This window comes from Podarcis filfolensis (genome assembly GCF_964270895.1).
Source record: "Podarcis filfolensis genome assembly, chromosome: Z".
NCBI lineage: Eukaryota > Metazoa > Chordata > Lepidosauria > Squamata > Lacertidae > Podarcis > Podarcis filfolensis.
Window position 1 is genome coordinate 24,896,727 of NC_139617.1, and position 25,054 is coordinate 24,921,780.

The 25,054-nt window shown below is 42.7% G+C and overlaps 1 protein-coding gene across 2 annotated transcripts in view; it reads left to right on the plus strand.

Annotated features, from left to right (window-relative positions):
- Nucleotides 1-25,054, plus strand: part of COL4A5 (collagen type IV alpha 5 chain) — a 136,537-nt gene that overhangs the window by 14,462 nt on the left and 97,021 nt on the right. The gene's annotated exons all lie outside the window — the stretch shown is intronic.

The following is a 25,054-nucleotide window of genomic DNA, read 5'->3' on the forward strand; positions in this document are numbered from 1 at the left end:
CCAGCAAAGCAAGTTAACCTGTCCTCAGGTGATGCAAAACTGAAGCTTCTGCCAAAGCAAAAATAGCGTCATTCTTTCTCCCTCCCTGAGGAATGCTTTTTGCAAGTGAGATAATTAGCTAAAATTTTGGAAGAAAAGCCCTGTTAGGCCAAGAGGTTTTCCATAAACTCTTCCTAGTACTGAAAACCTGTAACCCAACTTAATTTTGAATAGCTTTTCTGGATGCATGGCACCAAAGCACCACAACCACAAAGGTTCTTTTGAAATTAAACACCCTAAGACAGAGAAAGCATCCCTAGGATAGATTCTTACTGGGGATCTTCCTCTTTCAACAGTACAGTGGTACCTCGGGTTAAGTACTTAATTCGTTCCGGAGGTCTGTTCTTAACCTGAAACTGTTCTTAACCTGAAGCACCACTTTAGCTAATGGGGCCTGCTATTGCTGCTGTGCCACTGGAGCACGATTTCTGTTCTCATTCTGAAGCAAAGTTCTTTTTTTTTAAATAATATTTATTAAAGTTTTAAAGGTTACAAAAAGTAAAAGTAAAAACACCATACTAAGCAAAAACAAAACAACACATCACAATAAGGAAAAAAGAAAAGAAAAAGAAAAAGAAACAAAAACAGAAAAATAAAATCCATTAAAAAACACAGCGAATCTTCCCATAACTTACCTTTCATTTGCTTGTTTCCTTGACCTCCTCACACCTCCCTTTTTTGTATTCTAGTTCGGTTAACTATTTCAGCAAATCCTTTCCATCTTTTCCCATTTTTGTCCTGTAATTTATCTTAATATAATGTAACTTTACTTTCCCTCCTTTCACCAATTAACAGTCTGTTTTTTCCTAAACCTTTATAACATTTCTGCTAAAACCACATAACTTCATTCCAACATCCTTCTAACATTCATTAATTTTACAATGTTTCTGAGGATAATCTTTAAATTTCTTCCAATCTTCCTCCACCGACTCTTCTCCCTGGTCTCGGATTCTGCCAGTCATTTCCACCAGTTCCATGTAGTCCACTGAAGCAAAGTTCTTAACCCGAGGTACTATTTCTGGGTTAGCGGAGTCTGTAACCTGAAGCGTATGTAACCTGAAGCGTATGTAACCTGAGGTACCACTGTACCTTTAAGCGGAGATCCTCATCTCAGCCTGTATCTGAATTGGAATTGGATTTAGATACTGTTTGTTGTATTGTTTTAAGCACTGATGTGTTTGCTACTCTGGGAAAGAAGGGCTAGAAATCTCATAAGCAATAAGCAAATAAGTAGCAAAGAACCGGTACATATTGAACCATGAAACGTAGAAGGATGCTAACTCAACCATTTACCAGTAAGGTCCAATCATGTGCTCTCTGCATGCAGAATAGAAACTTGGAAGCTGTTGCAGGAAGTCTTACGGAGAAACGGGTTTCAATATCAAGTTTGGTAACTCTTCAAGCAGAACAGCTGAAGGATGATCTGTGTGCTATAGTGTCACTGGGAGCAGTGAAATGCTCTACTGTACTTTTGAGTCAGTGGCACCTTTTCTCTCACAGTCTAACCCACTTCACAATATGGCTGTGATGAATGAATGTTTATTATTACAGCTTGGCAAAGAGTATGGCTGTGATGTTGAGTCCCAGCATGGTGTTGTGGTTAGTGTGTTGGACTAGGGCCTCGGAAACCAGGATTCAAATCCCCACTTGGCCATGGAGCTCACTGGATGACTTCAGGTTGGTCACTGCTTCTTAGCTTAATGTACCTCACAGGATTGATTTATTAAATTTTATTTATTTCATTGAATTTGTATACTGTTCTATACCCGAAGGTCTCAGGGCGGTTCACAGAACAAAATCAAAATACAAAACCACAATATATATAATCAACATAAAAACAATAAGCCCCCCCCAAAAAAACACATTTTAAAAGAGCATAGAATGTCAATCAAATCAACCAAAGGCCTGGTTAAAAAGCAACGTTTTTGCCTTGTGCCTAAAGGTGTATAATGAAGGCATCAAGCGAACTTCCCTGGGGAAAGCATTCCACAGATGGGGAGCTACTGCAGAGAAGGCCCGTTCTCATGTTGGACCTCTCAAGGAGGCACATGAAGAAGGGCCTCAGAAGATGAGCTCAGGGTCCGGGTAGGCGGTTGAGGTGTTGTGGTCCTGAGCCATTTAAGTCTTTATAGGCCAAAACCAGCACTTTGAATTGGGCCCGGAAACTAATTGGAAGCCAGTGCAGTCGGACCAGGTTTGGCATAATATGCTCAAACCGTCTTGTTCCGGTGAGCAACCTGGCCACTGAATTCTGCACTAGCTGAAGTTTCCAAACCGTCTTCAGCTCTACATATTACATTGCAGTTATCTAAACCTTGATGGGAAAGGAATGAATGAATGAAGGTGGAAAAGTGGAAGAGCTATGTATACTATCTTGAGTTGAGGATGGGTGGAATAATTTTTTTTTGATTGAGCCATTGTTCCATTGCTGAACTTTGGATGTTTTATCTGAAAATATAAAAAGAGAGAAGGTGTTAGAAGGCTTATAGCTATTCAGTGGTCCTCAAAGGAGCAAGGCATAATGTGTATCAACGTGTAGCATCTCTATAAATTGTAGCAAATGCAAAAATATGTTTTGTGTTTGTGTGTGTGTGTGTGTGAGAGAGAGAGAGAGAGAGAGAGAGAGAGAGAGAGAGGGAGGGAGAGAGAGAAGAATGATGGTGCAGTGTTACATCACATTTTTCTCCTAGTTATCATGGAGTTGAACATAGTAGCTTTCTTCTAGTATATATTTTAGAAAGGTGTTTGTTTGCTATGCATTTGGATGCCTAAGATACCGTAACCAAATTTTGTGGTTCCTGTGATCAAGGAGCAGGTTTTTGTTTGTGTTTGGATATAATTGGACACCATTTTGAATCAAGATGGCAGACTGAACCTTTCAAAAGTGCACCAATTTTAACCACTTATTTCAGAACCGCACTGATTTTTGTGGGTTTCTTAGAATTGCTAGTTGGCAATAATTGCTTTGAGATGATCTGAAGTGATAAATGTGAGTCCTTCCAGTAATGCTTTAAACCATGATTGCTGCTTTGCGCATTGAAGATGCCGCCATCTGATGTCCCAGACCTTGACAGAGGAGCACGTGTGCAGATTTGCCCTTAACCATGAGTATAGTTGCGACAAGATGGCGGGGTCAGGGAACCAGCTGTGTATCATTTTTGGATGTCAATAAGCAAGAGATTATCATAATCTCTTCTGTCAATGTTGAAATGTATGGCTTCTTTTCAAAAACCTTCAGATAATGACGGCCAAATGTTTTCAAAGAGTTGATACAAATATGAAATGCCTTTTGTTTAAAAAATGGGGTTTTATATCTTAAGTGAACCTTAATGAATTAATCTAACTTTGGCTCTGGCAATGAGACTGAGTGCTGTTGACGTGTTTGGTCATGCCTGCAAAACGTACTGGCTTGGAATGTTTTACAGTATATGTGAACTCCGAAATAAGCAGGCTGTGAATATTTTGAGACCCCCCCCACACCCTTTTTAATCACCACAATCTAGAAGAAAGTAGATTATTAAAACCAGAAACTTGTATCAAAGGCAAATGACAAAGCAAAGCAACCTTGGTGATAATGAAAAGAGCAGAATTAACTCAGCTGCTTAGTGCTTATCTGAGTTTCCATGAGGTGTTTTGCAATGCATTCATCCAGTTTGTAAATTCATGAAGCTGTAGGTTTAGCAGTTGCCATCTATGATATAACTAGTTTCAACTGGTAAAAATGCACACAAGTGTTGAAGTATAGTGTTCAGCTCAAGAAGAGCAATAGTACCTCTCTGTTGTGCCTTGGTCAGACCACACCTGGTGTACCGTGTCCAGTTCTGGGTGCCACAATTTAAGAAGGATGTTGACAAGCTGGAACATGTGAAGAAGAGGGTGACCAAGATGATAAAGCATTTGGAATACAGGAATCGTAACTAAAGCATCCATGACAGATGGCCATCCACCCTGTGCTTTAAAACCTCCAAGAAGATCACCACCTTCCAAGAGAGTCAATTCCACTGTCAAACAGCTCTTACATGATCTTTACCCAGAATCTTCTTTCTCGTAACTTTGAATGCATTGGTTCAGGTCCTACCCTCTGGAGCAGGAGAAATCAATCTTGCTCCATCTTCCACATGACAGCCCTTTAGAAATTTGTAGATGGCTATCACATCTCCTCTTCTCCAGGTGTTATATACACTTGATATTAGCCAAAGGGCCGAGGTTTCTCTGGTTTCTCTTCTCCAAGCTAAACATACCCAATTCCTTCAAATGTTCCTCATAACGCTTGATTTCCAGACTCTTTATCTTCTTGGTCACCCTCCTCTGCACATATTCCAGCTTGTCAATATCCTGTGGTGCCCAGAATAGGACAAAGTACTCCAGGTGGGGTCTAACCAAGACGGAATAGAGTGGTACCTTAACATCCTTTGATCTGGACACTATATGTCTGATGATGCAGCCTTAAATAACATTAGGTCTTTTTGCTATTTCATCATACTATTGACTCATGTTAAGCTTGTGGTCCAAGACCCCTAAATCCTTTTCACATGTACTGCTGGCAAGCCAGGTGTCCCACATATAATACAGTGGTACCTTGGGTTACATACGCTTCAGGTTACATACACTTCAGGTTACAGACTCTGCTAACCAAGAAATAGTGCTTCAGATTAAGAACTTTGCTTCAGGATGAGAGCAGAAATCATGCTCCGGTGGCGTGGCAGCAGCAGGATGCCCATTAGCTAAAGTGGTGCTTCAGGTTAAGAACAGTTTCAGGTTAAGTACGGACCTCCGGAACGAATTAAGTACTTAACCCGAGGTACCACTGTATTTCTGCAGCTGGTAGAACCTTCAATTTCTTCCTATTTTGCCCTGTTCTCAAATCTGAAGGTCATTTTAAATCCCAGCAAATTTGATGATCAACTCCTCAGTTCCTTCATCCAAGTCCTTTATAAAGACATTGAACAACAACATTCCCAGGACAACCCTGCAGCACACCACTTGTCATTTTTTTTCCAGGATGAGAAGGAATCATTAGTGAGCACTGTTTAGGTTTGGTTAGTCAGCCATCTACAAATCCACCTAACGGTTGCCTCATCCAGCCCACATTTTACCAGCTTATCTGCAAAAATATCATGGGTGGGCTTTTGTCAAATGCCTTACTGAAATCAAGATACTCTATGTCCACAGCACTCCCCTGATCCACCACTTGTAAATCTATCAAAAAAAGAAAAGAAATGAAATTCATGTGGCATGAATTTGAGAAACCCATGCTGGGTCTTAGTAATCACAGCATCCTTTTCTCACAGACCGACTGTTTAATTATCTGTTCTAGGACCTTTCATGGTTTTGACATCAAGCTGACTGGCCGGTCTTATTCCCCCCCCCCCCCCTTTTTGAATATGGGGACAACAATTGTGTGCCTTCAGTCCCCGGGGACCTCACCAAGAATTCTTAAAATTATAGACAGAGGCTCTGAGAAAGCACCCACAGTTTCCTTTAGTATCCTTGGGTACAGCTCTTCAGCCCCTGGAGATGTGAAGTCATTTAAAGTAGAGTCTGTAACCTGAAGCATCTGTAACCTGAAGCGTCTGTAACCCGAGGTACCACTGTAATAATTTATAAATTATTTTTAACCTCTCTTACAAGCCTAAGCTCATTCTGAGCTTTGTCCTACCCGATCTTCTCCCTGCAACTGTTGGCTACTTGTGTATACTTTTCCTTTGTAGTTTCCCCATTTTTCCATTTCTTATACAGTGGTACCTCGGGTTACAGACGCTTCAGATTACAGACTCCGCTAACCCAGAAATAGTACCTCGTGTTAAGAACTTTGCTTCAGGATGAGAACAGAAATCGTGCTCCGGCGACGTGGCAGCAGCAGGAGCCCCCATTAGCTAAAGTGGTGCTTCGGGTTAAGAACGGACCTCCAGAAGAAGAAGAAGAAGAAGAAGAAGAGGAGGAGGAGGAGTTTGGATTTGATATCCCACCTTTCACTCCCTTTAAGGAGTCTCAAAGCAGCTAACATTCTCCTTTCCCTTCCTCCCCACAACAAACACTCTGTGAGGTGAGTGGGGCTGAGAGACTTCAAAGAAGTGTGACTGGCCCAAGGTCACCCAGCAGCTGCATGTGGAGGAGCAGAGACGCGAACCCGGTTCACCAGATTACGAGACTACCGCTCCTAACCACTACACCACACTGGAACGAATTAAGTTCTTAACCCGAAGTACCACTGTACATGCCCTTCTTAAATCTCAGCTCATCTTTAAGCTGCAACCACACTTGTTTCTTTAAATGCCTCCCACTTTTCTTTCTTGTTAGAATTGACTGCCTTGGTGCCTTCAATATTTCACCTATAAGAAGCTCCCATCCCTCTTGGACTTCCTTGTCTTGGAGCATTTCTGACCATGGAACCTCAACCAATAGTCCCTTAAAAGCTTTTTGAAATCAGCCTTCTTAAAGTCCCGAGTGCCTCTCTCACTCCACTCCACTTTCCCTTGCCACTGTATAATGAAACCCACAGCATATTAGAAATATTATTATTGTACTTTTCTTTTTGCTGCGTGTATTTATACACATTGCATAAATGTTGATAATTACTGTATTTTCTTCTTCTCAGATAAAAGGAAAGATAGTACTATAATCGCCAAGGCTTTTATGCAATGTAAAACTTAGGTACATTGCTTCATTAGTTCAAGGATTTCTGCTTGTCCAACAGAATTTCTCCTTCTCCTGCACAACCCCTACATCTCTTCTGGAGGTTCTCCAACCCTCTGAAGCAGAGGGGGATACAGGGCACAAAATTCCACTGTGTAGTTGTAAATCCTTGCAATAATGGAATGGGTATGTTGGTTCACACCATAATTATCTTAACATTTACCCTGGTTGATTGTTAGGAAGGCTGGAAATGAACATTTGTCACCACTAAAACTTTATCTGTTTAATTTCTTTTAAAAAATGGCTGATTTTCCCTGCTTTAAGTGACTTCAGCAGCTTGAAAATGTCCACCAAGAACTCTGGAGAAACTCTAGGAGCTCAGGTTCTCACATCCTTACATCTTCCAGAGATTGAAAAGGATGTTGCTCTCTAAATGGATTTTGGGGAACATTCTGAGAGCTTCAAACTATCCTGAAATTGAAACTTCTCTTTCCACTACTGAACAAGTGATGTGGAAGACTAACTGAACTGCGGCATTAAGTTATTCTGATTTATCCTCCTTCCCCAACAAGGGTTACAATGAATTCATAGAAGATAGCAAATGCTGATATTTCCTAGTAGAATGCCCAGTTTGTCTCCTTGAAAAGGTCCTGCTTCCTGATAGCTTTATAAGAAGTAGAACCATCTCTGCAGGAGAAAGCTATAAATGACTACTAGACATGATGAATCTGGTCTGTCTCTACCGCTAGAGGCAGCTTGCCTCTGAGATTCAATTGCTTGGAATCGCAGGTGTGGAAAGTGCTGTTGCATTCAGGTCTTGCTAGCTGACATCCCATAGGCATCTAGTAGACCACTTTGACAAGAGGATGCCAGACTACATGGTCCCGAAGGACTTAATCTGTCAGGGTTTTTTAATGTTCTTGTGACATCTGAAACATTTGTCCACAACATGAATGGATGAAAATGGTCCCTATTTTGCCATTTATAATTGAGATGAGTGTTTAGGGCAAATTCAGAATTTTAGCCAGTCCCAAGCTCCTCCTTCCCCTTTATGGGGGAAGGACAATAACTCAGTGGCAGGGCATCTATTTTACATGGCAGATAGTCCCACATTCAGTCTCGACATCTTCCCCTTTTGGGAAACCTGGATAGTTCCTGCCAGTCAGTGTAGACAATAGTAAGCTATATGGACCTATGTTCTGCTTCAATATATGGCAGCTTCTACAGTTCCTTATGTTACCTAACCTTCCCTAAGCTGTGTCTTGGTCTGGATAATATTCTTTTAATGTCCTAAGACTGATTCATTCAAGCACAAATGCTAAAGATTGTTGGGTTTTGGTTGAGACTGATTAAGTTTTGATGCTGGACCTTCCAGAGGCATGTACGTAGTGATCCATATGCTTCCCAGAGACTGCAACCCATTATTTACAGTATTTCATTTATGAATCACTTTCCATGAGGAGTGCTGAAGTGATTTGCAATGTTATAGAAGCATGTGTAAAAACAAACAAACAAGAATATATGTTCTGTTCATGAGCAGCACATGCATAAAATAATTCAAATCTAATACAAATACCAAATGGAATGAAGATCTCCATTTAGAAGGCTCGCAACCATGGCAGCTGCAGTGATTAAAATGTAGAAGTGTTTTCAAACCTAAACTTCGGAATGATTCGTTTTTTATCCTGAGAACCTGTTGGATTTGGTGTCTTCCCTGTGCTACCAGACTTTGCTAGAGCAAACCTCGTCTCTGCCCTTAACATTTTGTACTGTATTTAAACAAATGTTTTTATCTCATCACTTCATCTATTAAGGTAGCTCAAAGCTATGTTTTCAAAGCATAATGCTAATCTGCTATGTGACCCATCTTGTACACTCTTGGAAATACCCTTGCTGGATTTGGCAGGTGTTGGTGTGCAAATATTGTGTGTGATTCATGTGCCAAACTGTATTTGATTTAAGAGCTGAATATTTTTGCAGAAACAGAAAGAATTGTTGTCGGGACATGCAGCTGGGTCTTTTTTTAATCTGTTCAGTTGCACACATTGAAAATGCCATTCAGGTGTCATGGTAAACCATAGCTTGCACTAACCACAGTTTATTATCAAGGTCATGGTTTTAACTTCCAAACAAACAATAGGCAAATGACTGGATCAGGGTGCTCAACTGTGCTGTTTTATACTTTCACTTCAAGAGCTTTCCAAACTGTAGTCTGCACAAACCATTACTTGAAAGTCTCCTTCAAAACAGGAGTTGTTGTTGTTTTTTTAAAAAAATATGGATTGCTGCCTACTCACAAATCATGGTTTGTCAGTTGAGACGGTTGACTTGAGCTCATCTATGAATTCGGGGAGAAAAATATATGTGCAAGAGTTGTCATTGCATTAGTGCTCAATTCTGTATAAAGAGTAGGAAATCCATTAATGACCCCCACCCCCTGCCAATGTTGTCCAAATCAATAGTCTTCTAGAAATATTAGGGAAGGGGATCTTCCTTCAGAGAGCACCTTGTAACTTGAACAAAGCAGTACACCAAGCAGAAACAAGTTTTCCATTTGATTTAGACAGATGTTCCCAGAAAGAACTAATTTCACCTTAGTGTGACAACTTAAGCGTGTGGTACCAAGCTTCTGAGGAGAGATTCCACTACTAGGCAGTCATCTACTATGTTGCTGTGTGTCTTTACGTGGGAAACGAGTAAGAAACCTCTCCTCGCAGGGTTGGGCAGTACAGGGCGTAAGGCTTTTACTGACAGTGATGGGTAATATACTGCTTTTCTGATGCTATGTGTTTTGGTGCCACAGGCATTAAAAAAACCAAAACTTTATGGAGATGTCTGTCTTCCTACGAGGGGCCCAGAGCCACCGTTTGTGGTTTGAGAATTAAATCAGGAAGGGAATCTGCAGGCTGTGTCTTGTAAGGGTGTGATTTCTTTCTTTTCAAAAAGAAAAAAAGAGATAAAATCTTAAATGCTGCCAGCACAATGAGCATTCTGATTAAAACAATCAAGCTGTTTTATGATCTCTTAGGCCATGTCTGCATTGCAGGTATTCCAATTATGCTATTTATAGTTTTGGGTTGCACTGCATTACAGAGTGTCTCATCTTCTCCTTCCTGTTCTGCCCTACCTAATGCACATAATCTTCCTCCCTTCCCAGATTTTGACTTCATATATTCGGCTTATGCTGGTGCAATCAGCAATATTAGCCCTGGTGGTTGTGTTCTACCTCCATGTTTGGAGGTGGTATGCCTTTGAATGCCAGCTGTGGGGAATTAGAAGTGGTGGGAGAAATCACTGCTTTGGGGCCTCCCATAGGCATCAGGCTGGCCATGGTGATCACAGGATTCTGGCCTAGAATGGGCCATTAGACTGTTTCGGCAAGCTCATCCTATGATCATTCTTTTCAGTTTTTTAAATAAAAATATATCCTGCTGCATCATAAAGATATATTACAGTGGTTTATAGCAATATAAAAGCAAGAAACTAAACAAAAAAGTCATAAAAAGTTAAAAACAAGTTTTAAAATTTTTTTAATAACAAATATAAAGAGATGAAGGAAATAAGATGGCTGCTTAAACTCTAAGCTCTGTTCCAAGGTTGAGAAAAACAGCTTGGAGCAAAAGTCAGTTGCTTTCTAAAACAAACAAGCAAACAAACATAACCCAAACCTTGAAGATAGGACAGGAGAATGCAAAAGGATTCAGAAAAGCTGGGCGGGGGGGGGGGGAGTACCACACTCAGTTCTTCCTGCCCTAAGACAGGGGGCTCACGTCAACGAGGACGTTAATGCAGGCTGCAGCCAAGATAGTGCTGCCCTCAAGAAACAAAATGGTATCAGTATCTTAAGAATTTGTAGCACAACAAGTAACCAAAAAGGAGCTTATTAAAAATACTTGGAAGGAGCTAATGCAATTAAGCCAAATCCAAGGATAAGAAAGCTCCAGACTGCCAACCACTCCAGGTACGTGAGGCCATTTCCTCAAAACAACATCCACCTGTCTTATCAGCTGACACCACTTGGTAACATCAGCAGATGGGTGAGGGTGTGTGGGGATCAATTCAGTATTGGCTGTGTTTGTGCACAGCCAATACAACAGGATCTAATCCCCACTTGTCAGGAATTGAAATCACCCCTTGTTTTAGCAACACCATGTTGCCTGTGAGGTTCTTTGAAGTCCTGAATTTGAGACTTCAAAGCACCAAAGCGCCTGTCGTGATTTTATCGTAGGGTGATTGACAGGTAGGTGTTCCTGCCCATCTGTCAAACTGCCTTCAAGGTTGATAAGAACATGGCCTGTGGAACCAAAAAAATATCCTCCATTCCTAGTGTAGATAATACTGAGCCAAATATACCAAAGTTCTGTCTGTGTTCCACAGAGAGAATGCTTTTATTAGCTGTGCTCCAGCAGGCCCCATCTTTCCAGGTGTATATCTGAAGGCCCACTTGTGTTTGTCTGCTTTTTATTGCTGCTGCTGCTGCTTGTTCTAGTTGCAGTGCTTTGGGGGCTGGATATTTGTGGATAATTTTTACTGGCTTTTAATAATTTTATTATTGTACTTATGTACTGTAGTGTATATTAACTGTGCTCTGTTTTGAGAGGTATTTTCCCTTAAAGGCAGCATGGAAACAGTTTAAATGAATAAAATGCAATATAAAAATTGTCTGGAACGTGCTGTGGACTTTTGTCCGTAAGCATAATTTCACTGTACTTGGTATATGTTCTTTGCAAGAGATTTTATTCCCCTATTTGTACTGTGGTGTTTTTTTTTTCTTTTTCAAAAAGCAGACACCAGTACAGCAGTACCTTGGGTTACATATGCTTCAGGTTACATAAGCTTCAGGTTACAGACTCCGCTAACCCAGAAATAGTGCTTCAGGTTAAGAACTTTGCTTCAGGATGAGAACAGAAATCGTGCTCCGGCGGCGCGACAGCAGCAGGAGGCCCCATTAGCTAAAGTGGTACTTCAGGTTAAGAACAGTTTCAGGTTAAGAACGGACCTCCAGAACGAATTAAGTACTTAACCCAAGGTACCACTGTAATTCAGTAACTTGCTTGGGCTGAATAATACAAAGGAGTCTGCGTGTGTGTGTGTGTTTTAAAAAAACCTATTTTACAGGTGTTCGGAACTACACCCCCTCCTCCCTTGTCTCATCAGACAAACCTCACAGTGACCCTATTGAACTGTGTTGCTTTCCGAAAGCAAGGCTTGTCTCCTATAATTGGATGCCTTTAAGTTCCTCTGACCCATCACATTGTTGCATGTGTTGAGATGAAAGATCGTGAGGCAGAATTGTGGCTACTAGTGTTGCAGAGGCAATTTTCTTTTTTTCTTTTTTGCAAGTCTGAACAGATCAGGCATTGTACAGACTTCAAAGGGTTGACGTTTCAAGATGTAAAGGAACCTTTCCTGCATAATTTAGCCTTCTTAAAAAAAACAACAGTGGTCACAAGAACTTCTACCAACAATATGAGCTTGAGGTCCCCCCCACCCATAAACCATGAAAGTCTTGTTTGAAGGTTTTGAATGGCACAGGTGGAGTAGAAGCTGCTCTTTGCAAAACATTTTCCCCCTGCATTATTTCCATTTCGTGTTAGCTTCCCATGTGTGCATAACTCTATTCCATCCCAGTTCTGCATTAATCTGCAGTTTTTGACAAAAATGCATTCAACAACATATTTAAATATCTTTTGATATTTAATAACTATTAAAATGTGTTTCTTATCACAAACTACAACTTGGCGCATGCATGCATTGTGAAACATTTTAAATTCTAAAATTCAAATTTTAATGCATTTTGGTAAACATGCAGAACAACAAGAAGTGAGAAATCTGAAGGATAATTATTTATGTTTCAGTTTGCATATTAGTGAAGAAGGTGAGAGTTGAATTAATTTATAGAAATGAGGACCAAGTAAAATTCTCCTCCATTCCTACTTCCATGTAAAGTCCTGCAACCATTTTAGGGGTGCACAAGCAAGAATGAAAATGTTTGCTTCTTTAGAACTGATAAAGGGCAAAGTGTGCAACAAGATGCCCTGTGTGATTCCACCCTGTCTCTCTGCCAAGAACCTTTTCCAAGAGAGGGGAACAGATTCTTGTTCCATAGTGGAAAGCGATGTTCCTTTGAGAGCAGGCCTCCGTTAGAGAGAACTACATACACCCCTGAAATGTCTGCTGTGAAAAACATCTTCCATGAAACATTTGGTGCAGGTGCAGGACAAGGAAATCTGGGACACCTGGCATCCCTTAATACTGCAGTTTCATAGCATGAATCGCTTACTGGTCCCCCCCAACCCCCCTGAAATGGAGAATGATGTCAAACTTGTTTTTGTGTAATCTTGAATGAGTTGGTCAGAGGGGAAACACTCTGTCCTCCACGATAAAGAAGTATGATGATAAATATGGTGTGACTTACGTTTAATTTGTCTCCTGTGAATTTTGCTATGCTACTGAACTGGAGCCTGTCAACAATTTTTGCCTGTATACTTCTTGCTAAGCCTGAACTGTGAGCGCATTTGCAACTGTGTATTTTTACTGTTTTCGGTAGCTCTTTCTCTGCTTGTCAGGACTCCTTTCAACCTGCCAGTTTCCTGATGTGTTCTTGTCTGGGCAGGTGGGAAATCCCTTTTAACATGCTGTCTGGCCATTCATCTGCCTTTTGACCTGGATAACAAGCAAACCTTAGCTAGGAAACACTGCAGGTGTTGAGATAAATTTCAGCTTGCTGCTTTCTCCAACCCACCCCCCCTTGGTCCTATGTTGTGTCACAGAATAAAACTAATTCATTTTGATCTGCTTCAGACATAATGCTAAACCATAGCTTAGTACAACATGGATGAGCCTTATTGAGCCTCGCATTTGAACATGCACTTCCCTCTCCTCCCCTGCGATGGCTGTAAAGAGGCAATTGGAAGCAGCTATGCACAAGGGACACAGGTGGTGCTGTGGGTTAAACCACAGAGCCTAGGACTTGCCGATCAAAAGGCTGGCGGTTCTAATCCCCGTGACAGGGTGAGTTCCCATTGCCCGGTCCCTGCTCCTGCCAACCTAGCAGTTCGAAAGCACCTCAGACTGCAAGTAGATAAATAGGTACCGCTCCAGCGGGAAGGTAAACGGTGTTTCCGTGCACTGCTCTGGTTCACCAGAAGCGACTTAGTCATGCTGGCCACATGACCCAGAAGCTGTACGCCGGCTCCCTCGGCCAATAAAGCGAGATGAGCACCGCAACCCCAGAGTTGATCTTGACTGGACCTAATGGTCCTTTACCTTTACCTTTACTGTTTTGGTGCCACCAAAAATAAAGCCCTGTCCTGTGTTGTCACTAGGGTGGCCATGTGTTACACTAGGGTGGCCATGTGTTACACCCCAGTCGGTCACGACTGGACCTAATGGTCAGGGGTCCCTTTACCCTTTACCTTTATGCACAGTGTGTCACCACATCCAGCAAGGACAAACTTAGACATGGAACTGGGTGCTTCCAATTTCCTCTTCACAGCAGCAGTGTTGGAAGGGTATTTGGACACAGGATGAGCAATATCAAAACTGTGAGGGTATGTGGGCTTTAAGGAGGACTGGCAATCTTTTTTCTTCTGCTGATAAGAGACAGGAAGTGATTGAGAAAAGAGACCTGGGTGAGAGCTGGGAGGAAAGATGCCACAAGTGAAGTGTAGCTATCACCCAAGGCTTAAAGGTCAGTTTTTGTGACCTTCTGTGAAACATCATTTAGGAATAATGACTTCCCCCCGCTCAGTTTTGTTATACTAACATTTCATTTCATATTTTGTTTTAAGCAATTAAATTTTGGCTAATTAAACAATCTATCGTCTTTTAAACTATGTTTGGGTGGCTATTGTTTCTGTTTGTCATTATGGTGTGTGTTTTTGTTTTGTTTTTCATTTTATTTAAACAAAGTAATAATCATAAATAAAGAAGAATGAACATGTGCACCCCACCACTGAGATCATTCCATTGGAACTATCCCACCTCCCAAAATTTCAACACCTCTTGTGATAGTTTGACCCCTTTCCATTTTAACAGTACAGTGGTACCTCAGGTTACATACACTTCAGGTTACAGAATCCACTAACCCAGAAATAGTGTTTCAGGTTAAGAACTTTGCTTCAGGATGAGAACAGAAATTGTGCTCTGACGGCGCGGTGGCAGCAGGAGGCCCCATTAGCTAAAGTGGTGCTTCAGGTTAAGAACAGTTTCAGGTTAAGTACGGACCTCCGGAACGAATTAAGTACTTAACCTGAGGTACCACTGTACAAATTCTACAAACACCCTCCAAATCATTTTTCCTGTATATTCCCCGTCTTACCTTAATGGCACATGTTAATTTATCATTAATAGCTATATCCCACACCTCTTTATACCATCCTTCCATTTTATATTCTGCTTGCCCACTCCTAGCTACAATAATTAGTGCAGCTGTCAATAAATTTGTGAGCCAGTTCTTCATAGCCTGCAAACCTTCCACCCCTGCTACCTCTGGACTTTTGGTCAGCTTTAAGCCAGTGATTTCCTTAAACACTTTGCCAAAAAATTGTGGCAGAATAAAAATACAAATGAATAGGATTTGAAGGAATACAGAGAAATCTTGGAGTGGAGAGAAGACCTGGCAAGTGGAAAATGCCTAGACCTTTCCTAGGGATGTGGCTGTGTCAAAGAACATCGGGAACAAACGAAATGTAGCTAAGTCCTATGTATAATTATCTGGGAATGGCTCCCGCACAATTTAATGGGGACATGTTCATGTAATCATGAAAACCTTTAGGTTGTAATGTTGTGCATGTTTGCCTTGTTGGTGTAGACACCATTCTCAATTTGTGTGATCAGTACACTTTGAGGTTACAGTTCCCCAAAGTTCCTGGGACATGTTCTGAAAACATGACATTTATTTGGGCATGTAAAGGTATTAGGTAAAGGACCCCTGGACAGTTAAGTCCAGTCAAAGGCGACTATGGGGTGCAGCGCTCATTTCGCTCCAGGTCGAGGGAGCCGGTGTTTGTCCACAGACAAATTTCTGGATCATGTGGCCAGCATGACTAAACTGCTTTTGGCACAATGGAACACCATAACGGAAGCCAGAGTGCACAGAAACGCCTTTTACCTTCCCGTCGCAGTGGTACGTATTTATCTACTTATACTCGTATGCCTTCGAACTGCTAGGTTGGCAGAAGCTGGGGCAGAGCAATGGGAACTCACCCCATTGCGGGGATTTGAAGTGCCGACCTTCTGATCAGCAAGCCCAAGAGGCTTAGTGGTTTAGACCACAGCGCCACCCATATCCCTTTTTGGGCCATGTGGCCCTTTATCTGACAGCTGCTTTTGTCTTGAAGTTTCTCCATGTGTGGGGATCAGCCTATGCACACTGACAGATGTTGATTCTTGGGTCCCCACCCCCCCAGTGTGGCATGTCAAAAGCTGAAACCTCTGCAAGGTTCAGTGGGATCTCTTTTTGGTTTTAATGGCTAGTAGTTAACATGCTGGGACGTGGGTGGCACTGTGGGTTAAGCCACAGAGCCTAGGTCTTGCCGATCAGAAGGTTGGTGGTTCGAATCCCCACGATGGGGCGAGCTCCCGTTGCTCGGTCCCTGCTCCTGCCAACCTAGCAGTTCGAAAGCACATCAAAGTGCAAGTAGATAAATTGGTAGCGCTCTGGCAGGAAGGTAAACGGCGTTTCCGTGCGCTGCTCTGGTTCGCCAGAAGCGGCTTAGTCATGCTGGCCACATGACCCAGAAGCTGTACGCCGGCTCCCTTGGCCAGTAAAGTGAGATGAGCACCGCAACCCCAGAGTCGGTCATGACTGGAACATGCCAAGTCTTTTCCTTTATGTGTTATTTTTGCATAGATGTTCGTATGATGGTTTTTTTGAAGAGCCCATCTTCCAGTGTCCCTATTTAGAGGACTGTTTCGTGCTGTCTTCTCTGGTAGACTCATGGAACTCAAATGGATCCCCAACACTTGCATGGATATATCAGCTGCTGCCGGACTAGGGTTCAAATCCCCACTCAGCCTTGAAGCTTACTGGGTGACCTTGGCCCAATCACCATCTCTTAGGCTAACGTACCTCACAGGGTTGTTGTGAGGAATGAGGAGAATCATGTACACCACTTTGAGATCCTTGGAAGATAAAGCTGGTATATAAATGTAATAAATGAATAAAAAGAAATAAACTAAGAAGTGACAGGTTTGCCTTTAGGGTTGCTTCCAGGCACTCCTTCCCACTGCAGAATTTTTAAAAAATGTCCTCCTTGGTAACTTTAATAAAAAATGTTACCTCCTTGGTAACTTTAATAGCTCTTTATTTACAGATGATTTGGGACAGCTGAACTTTTAAAAGGGCTTTCCAGCAAGCTTTGGCACTGTGCTTAGAGATTTGATCATGCAGTTCTGGGATCCACTGGTGTTCCCAGGACCCCCTTGAGTCGAAAGTCTCCAAGGACTATTGAGTTGTTGTAGAGTGGTTGCTGTTGGCCTTCTCTATGAGGATTGCCTTATGTCTTCCTCATGCTAAATCAGGCATGCTAAATATGCTGCTGCCATTCAGATAATAGAGATGTTCAGAGATGTATCATAGGTGACTAGCAACAATCGTTAACCCAGATTTAGAGGCTTAAATCACAAGTTAACTCAAGGATTGCATACAGTACTTCAGAGTTCTTTCTGAAATTTGATATCTACCCCCCCCATCAGTAAAAGGAGCAAAAATTTATTTCACCCATTTTCCTTAGGGACTCTCAGCACCTTGGAAATTCACAGGACTGAGTTACTTAATCATGTCTATGTGAAAGGGAAAGAGTAGATTTTCTCAGCCTTGTGTATGTGTTATTTCCATCAGTGTGGAAAGCCATGTACTGTACATTCCAACATTCAATTCAGACTTCTCAATAATTATAATTATTATAATTATTTTATTTGTACCCTGCCCATCTGACAGGGCTGCTTTCAGATGTCTTTTAAAAGTCATGTAGTTGTTTATCTCTTTTACATCTGATGGGAGGGCATTCTACAGGGTGGGAGCCACTACTGAGAAGGCCCTCTGCCTGGTTCCCTGTAGCTTCACTTCTTACAGTGAGGGAACCACCAGAAGACCCTCAGTGTCCTGACTGAACGATGGGGGTGGAGATGCTCCTTCAGGTATACAGGGCTGAATCTGTTTAGGGCTTTAAAGGTCAGCACAAAGACATTGAATTGTGCTTGAAAACATACAGGGAGCCTTTCAGGACCGGTGTTATATGGTCCCAGCGGCTGCTCCCAGTCACCAGTGTAGCTGTCACATTCTGGATTAGTTGTAGTTTCCGGGTCACCTTCAAACGTGGCCCCACATAGAATGCATTGCAGTAGTCCAAGCAAGGTGAGACAGGGTCTGCAGGCAGGTAGGCATACCAGATGGAGCTGGTAGACAGCTGCCCTGGACACAGAACTGACCTGCACTTCCATGGACAGCTGTGAGTCCAAAATGACTCCCAGGCTGCACACATGGTCCTATACTTCCTCAGAAGCCTCTAGGAAAGCAAGGTGTGAAGATAGCTAATCATCACTACTTTTTCTCACCTGCCATTGCAATAATCATGCCTCGTCTCAAGCTGCTTCTAAGCCCTTGTATTATGCTGGACCCGGACCCCTCCTGGTTTGACATGATCTTTGCCATATGACTTCCAGCAAGATGCACATCTGATAGAGCCACAACCACGTGGGATGTGTATAATCACTTTAATAACTTGTAAGAACTCTTTGACCAATAACTGAACTGGCTAATTACAAAGGATATTATAGGTTATAAATGCCACAAGGGCTGGCTAAATACACGTGATCTCTGTGAGGCAGAGAAAAACTGGTGCTTTCCAGGAAACTCTTTCATCTTTTTCATCCATGGAGGAAAATCTTATTGCAGTTCTATACAGAAATGGGTGGGTTTTGGCTCCATGTCTTCTTGGTCTGAGCAAACTGCCTTTCTTTTGAAGTGAGCAGAGTTAGTTAATGTGTGTACACAGAGAAGAGCCCTTCAGGGTCTCTTTTGTGAGAGGAAGTGGGGAGGAGAATACCGTAGCTTTTTACTTCTTCAGATACAAACTAATGTGTCAGACCCCATTTCGGCTGTTGAATGGAGAGTATAAATGCTGGCGCACTAAATCCCCTTGATCGCACAGTTGAGTGAGTTTTTAGTGAAGTGCTTGGAGAGGATCACGGAGTAAGACCTTCAGCAAATATTTGTGGAATACCACACTTTTGACCATATACCTCATTTTATATATCTGCAAGTACCTGTAAGCTCTTGCCAGTCTCCGTTATTCTGTTGTACTGTGTTTCTCACTTCCATAGCTTAGACCTAGAGCATAATTTCACATTCTTAATAAAGTTCTTACCGGTGACTTTATACATTGGAGGGTGCCAGGCTAAACATGCATTTTGGTTCATTTCTTCATCCTTTACCTGAACATGCTTTATTTTTCAATATATAAAGCTATTAACAGCTAGGGACCAGTTTACTTAACTTGCAGGATCAGCTTACACCATATTTGCCTCACCGACTGCTTTAATCAGCAGAACTGGCACTGTTAAAGCTGCTACATAATATTTATACCACATTTATAATAAATTGGTATTTTAGTATGGCAGAACATAAACTCTGAAACTCTGGGCCTGTTGACACCAGGCAGGAGCCATTACTGTACTTTTCCCTGCACCTGCTTAAAACATTTTTGTTTGGTTGAGTCTAGCCCAGACCCTCCAAGTGTCCCTATTTTCCAGGGACGTCCCTGATTTAGAGAAGCTGTCCCAGTTTCTGATTTGATCCCGGAATGTCCGGTTTTTCTTAGGATGTCCCCATTTTCACCGGAGAAATGTTGGAGGGTATGGAGTTATCCAGTCCCTGAGCCATCTGAAAGCAATCCAGTATAGGGAAAGGTTTTTTTTAAAAATAGTGTTTTATGTTTTATTACCGTATTTTTCGCCCTATAGGATGCACTTTTCCCCCTCCAAAAAGGAAGGGGACATGTGTGTGCGTCCTATGGGGCGAATGCAGGCTTTCGCTGAAGCCTGGAGAGCAAGAGGGGTTGGTGCGCACCGACCCCTCTCGCTCTCCAGGCTTCAGGAAACTCTGCGCAAGCCGCGGGAGCCCTCCCCCGGCTTGCGCAGAGCCGCCTCTTATCCCGAATCCCCGGCGCTCTCAGCAGTCGCGCCGGGGCTTCAGGTAGCTCCGTGCAAGCTGCGGGAGGGCTCCCACGGCTTGCGCAGAGCAGCCTGTTCTGGGGGCTGGGGTCGGGAGAAGCCCCCCACGCCTGGGGGGGGGGAAATAATTTTTTTTCTTTATTTCCCCCCCCAAAAAACTAGGTGCGCCTTATGGGCCGGTGCGTCCTATGGGGCGCAAAATACGGTATATTTTTATATATGTTCAAAGCTGCCCAGAGTGGCTGGGGCAACCCAGTAAGATGTGGGGGGTATAAGTAGTAAAATTAGCATTATGGAATAGGACATCTCTATTTTCATCGGAGAAATGTTGAAGGGTATGTGTATCCAGATAAATTGAAGTTACATGTGTTTTATTTCTTTTTAGCTGCTGCTGATTTTAATCATTTTCTGGATTATCATTTAAATATTTGTTTTTTAACTTCATCAAAAATTGTAATGTTTTATATTTTTGTAAACTGCTTTTTAACTATCAAGAGGTATATATATATATATATTGTTAAATGAACAAAATAAGAGAGGGATGAGGCAATCCAGATGAATCCCACCAACCCTCAAATGGGACTGGGGAAGATGGATGTTGTAGTCCGCAACTTGTGGAGGGCCACCGCTTCCCTATCCCTGTTGCAGTACTTGGCACACACAGCACATACCTCTCTCTGCTGATAATCCTTGCTGGTAGATCAGGGTTATGGAGCATTTGGCCTTCCAGATGCTGTTTAACTAGAATTCCAATTGGCCTTGAGTACTGGCCATGCTGATTGGAACTGACGCAAGATGCAGTTCAGCACCATCTGGAGGGCCAAAGGTTCTCCACCTCTTGTGACAGATCATGGTTATCCAATGTGCTGCTCTCCAGATGTTGGATTCCAGCTCCCCTCCTCTTCAGGCAGTTTGGCTGGTGTCAAGGATGATGGAAGGCCAATATCTTTTTGTAGATAAATATCATTGTTTTGTGGCTTTTGCATCAGGTCACTTAATCATTGCATCATTAATGTGGCGGTGGAGGAGTTTGATCCATCAGCAATGCAATGTAAGCTGTTTACAGGAGACCAGCTGGACAAAGAGGACTTAAACAGTTTGGCATTTGTTTGCTTGGTTTCTCATTTCTCCAAACGGCCCTCACTCTTTCCTTAGGTTTACATGCAAGGTATTGCATGCATGCACATATACCACCAAACTGTTGTTTGTCCGATCCCCAGGTGTTCCATAAACTCCTCTTAAATGTTGTCATTTCCTTTGCTTTACAAAAGTTTTCCCAGGCTGATATATCTATATTTAATGGTTTTAATTGAAAGGCGATCAGAGATTAATAGAACCCCATGGAGCAGTAGTAAAGCACAGGCTTTTCATGCATGCAGATGGTTCCAGGTTCAGTTCCAAGCGTTTCCAGTTAGAAGATCTCAGCTAGCATGACTTGGAAGCACCCCTCGGTAAAATATTGGAGGCCAGCTGACAATCGTGGACTAAGATCAGTGGCCTGATTATGGTATAAGCCTGCTTCCATAAATGCACATTGCCGCACAACTAATTTGGGCACTTAGCAATAATTCTGAGAATTAAGCTAATAATTCTGAGAATTAAGCTAATAATTCTGAGAATTAAGCTAATAATTCTGAGAATTATTAAGCTAATAATTCTGAGAATTATTAAGCTAATAATTCTGAGAATTAAGCTAATAATTCTGAGAATTAAGCTAAATGGCACAAGATGGAAAATATTTTTTGGGATACGTGCATAAGACTTAAGCTGATAGACTCTGCTTGGTTTGTTATTGTTGTTTAGTCGTTTAGTTGTGTCCGACTCTTCGTGACGCCATGGACTAGAGCACGCCAGGCACTTCTGTCTTCCACTGCCTCCCGCAGTTTGGTCAAACTCATGCTGGTAGCTTCGAGAACACTATCCAACCATCTCGTCCTCTGCCGTCCCCTTCTCCTTGTGCCCTCCATCTTTCCCAACATCAGGGTCTTTTCCAGGGAGTCTTCTCTTCTCATGAGGTGGCCAAAGTATTGGAGCCTCAGCTTCACGATCTGTCCTTCCAGTGAGCACTCAGGGCTGATTTCCTTAAGAATGGATAGTCTCCTCCAGCACCATAATTCAAAAGCATCAATTCTTCAGCAATCAGCCTATGGTCCAGCTTTCACTTCCATACATCACTACTGGGAAAACCATAGCTTTTACTATACGGACTTTTGTTGGCAAGGTGATGTCTCTACTTTTTTAAGATGGGTAGCAAATGGTATGTTCCAAACAGGCCAGTAGCTGGAGTCCAGAGCAGATGGGAAACAATCACAGGAACATGGGAGGCTGCCTTTATACATCACTGGTCCATCTAGCTCAGTATTGTCCACACTGACTGGCAGCAGCTCTACAGACTTTCCAGCCCTTTCTGATGTTGCTGCAGACTGAACCGGCAACACAGGCACCAAAGGAGTTATTCTGTCGGGGTGAAGGAATTAAGCACTGAAAGGGGGAGTATTTTAGTTTCTCACACATGCAAAAAAGAGAATAGAGTGGTACCTCGGGTTAAGAACTTAATTTATTCTGAAGGTCCGTTCTTAACCTGAAACTGTTCTTAACCTGAAGCACCACTTTAGCTAATTGGGCCTCCCGCTGCTGCTGCGCCGCCAGAGCACAATTTCTGTTCTCATCCTGAAGCAAAGTTCTTAACCTGAGGTACTATTTCTGGGTTAGCGGAGTCAGTAACCTGAAGTGTATGTAACCTGAAGGTAACCCGAGGTACCACTGTACTCTGGATTGCCAATGTTCTTAAAATGCACCACCTGTAACCTGACAAAAATCAGGACCCAGGTATCCATATTTATATGGTGCAGGTCTTAGATGAGGCATCAAGGGCCTCAAACCACGGCAGTAGCACCCAAACCCCTGTGTCACGGGGGCAGCTCTCAGGGAGAGAGAACATCCAGCTTGATCTCTACTGCACTGCAGCCACTCCCTGCCCCCGGGTAATAACTAGAGATGGAGGTATAGTTTTTGTCAGCCTAACCTAGCCAGACCAGGGGGCTTGCTGTTGGTTCTTCAGTTGCCTTATATTACTTTTTCTAGGCCTGGGTCCTCATTCTGAGAAACTCTTTCATGACTGAAAGTCCTAAAAAGACTCCTCGTGCCACACCTGTCTTCCTGTCAGTTTGCTCCAGAACCTGACCACCAATCCATGTTAAATCAGGTTGTCTGAGCTGTAGCTCAGAAGTAGAGTACATGTTTTACATGTATAACTTGTGGGTGCCCATGGGGTTGTGCAGGGCAAGACACAAGGTAGCAGTTGTCACCTCCCACTAGAAGAACCATAATCTCCAGATTCCTAGCTTTCCTTTTTGTTTTATAGTATCTTACATTTCCAAAATCTGAAATTTAAAGCAAAATACATAGGCAATACAGTGGTACCTCAGGTTACAGACGCTTCAGGTTACAGACTCCGCTAACCCAGAAATAGTACCTTGGGTTAAGAACTTTGCTTCAGGATAAGAACAGAAATTGTGCTCTGGCGGCGCAGCAGCAGCGGGAGGCCCAATTAGCTAAAGTGGTGCTTCAGGTTAAGAACGGACCTTCGGAATAAATTAAGTTCTTAACCCAAGGTACTACTGTCTTAAAAGAAGGTGATCAAGATGAGGAAAGGTTAAAGAGCAAGCTGTGGGCTTTTCAGAGGCATCTACTTGGCCACTGTGGAAGAACAGGACAATATGGGCCTGAGCCAGCAGTCAAGTTTTTCTTAGGTTTAACCTGGAGAAGTGAATCTAAAGGGAGGGAGGCTAAATCCCCAAAATGCTGGTTGCCTTTCTGCAGACAGGTAAAAGCTGAAAAAACCCCTTTTTTGCTGGAGAAAGCAGCAGCAAACATCTTCCCCACTCCCCCCGTGTCTTTCTCAGGTTTGTGCAGGTGAAGCTACCTCTTTATTTTTGCTTAGAGACACAATGGTTTGCATAGGCTGTGAGCCAGGGCATTTCCAGAGCTAGCCAGGTAGGCAATAGGTCACACCTTTTTAGCTTGGGTTTGGTGAAAGAGGAAGATTGTTCAAGCACTGAGAGAGTGGAGATGTAAGAAGATGGTTTTGCTTGCCTGCTTTGTCTGATAATTAATTTTGTACAAAATGTTCTTTTTCGCAGGTTGAGTGCTCCCTCTCCCCTTATTTTTAATCCTCTCAAGGTTTGCAGGCTTAACTGTGCCGCCTCATGTGGGTAAATGGCATCAACATGTTATTCTAGCTGCAGATGCTGTTGTAATAACAGCTTCTCTTGTTTTTTATAAAGCGTAGGAAGCCTTCAGGGAAATTAATAAGTTCTCAAAATCCCCTGAAAGGTCAGGGTTATCTTGATTAATCAGGACCATCTAAAATTTCATGTGTCTTGGCAAAATACAAAAATTAGCCTTCTTACCTGATGAGTTCTGAACATGGAAGAGGATGGTTATTCGGCTACTTGAAGATGGGGCTTAATTTTGGGAGGAAGAAAAGATTCAGAATCACAGAATTGTAGAGTTGGAATGGGCAACAAGCATCATCTAATCCAACTCACTTCAATGCAAGAATATTTTGCCCAATGTGGGGATCAAACCTATGACCCCCAGATTAAGAGTCTCATGTTCTACCAAATGAGCTACTCTCAGATCAAATAAAGTACCTATTCACGGTGTGCATATTTTAACTACTGTATTTTTCGCTCTATAGGACGCACCCGACCATAGGATGCACCTTGTTTTAGAGGGGGAGAACAAGAAAAAAAAAATCTCCCCCTCTCTGCGCAGCGCCCCCTCAGCGAAGCGGCAGGAGAAACGGAGCCCCTTCCATTTCTCCTCCCGCTTCGCTGAAGGGGCGCTGCACCTTAGCTGAAGGGGCACCTACCCTTCAGCGAAAGGAACCCGAAGCCTCCGGAGCGCAGCGGGAGCTCCTGCCACGCTCCGGAGGCTTCAGGCGGCTATCTTTGAAGCCTGGAGAACGAGAGGGGTTGGTGCACACCGACCCCTCTCGCTCTCCAGGTTTCAGCAAAAGCAACGCGAAGCCTCCAGAGCGCGGCGGGACCACTCCCACTTCACTTCGGAGGCTTCGCGTTGCTATCACTGAAGCCAAGGAGCCTGCATTCGCTCCATAGGACGCACACACATTTCCCCTTAATTTTTGGAGGGAAAAATGTGCGTCTAAAATACGATACATAACTCGCTTACACAG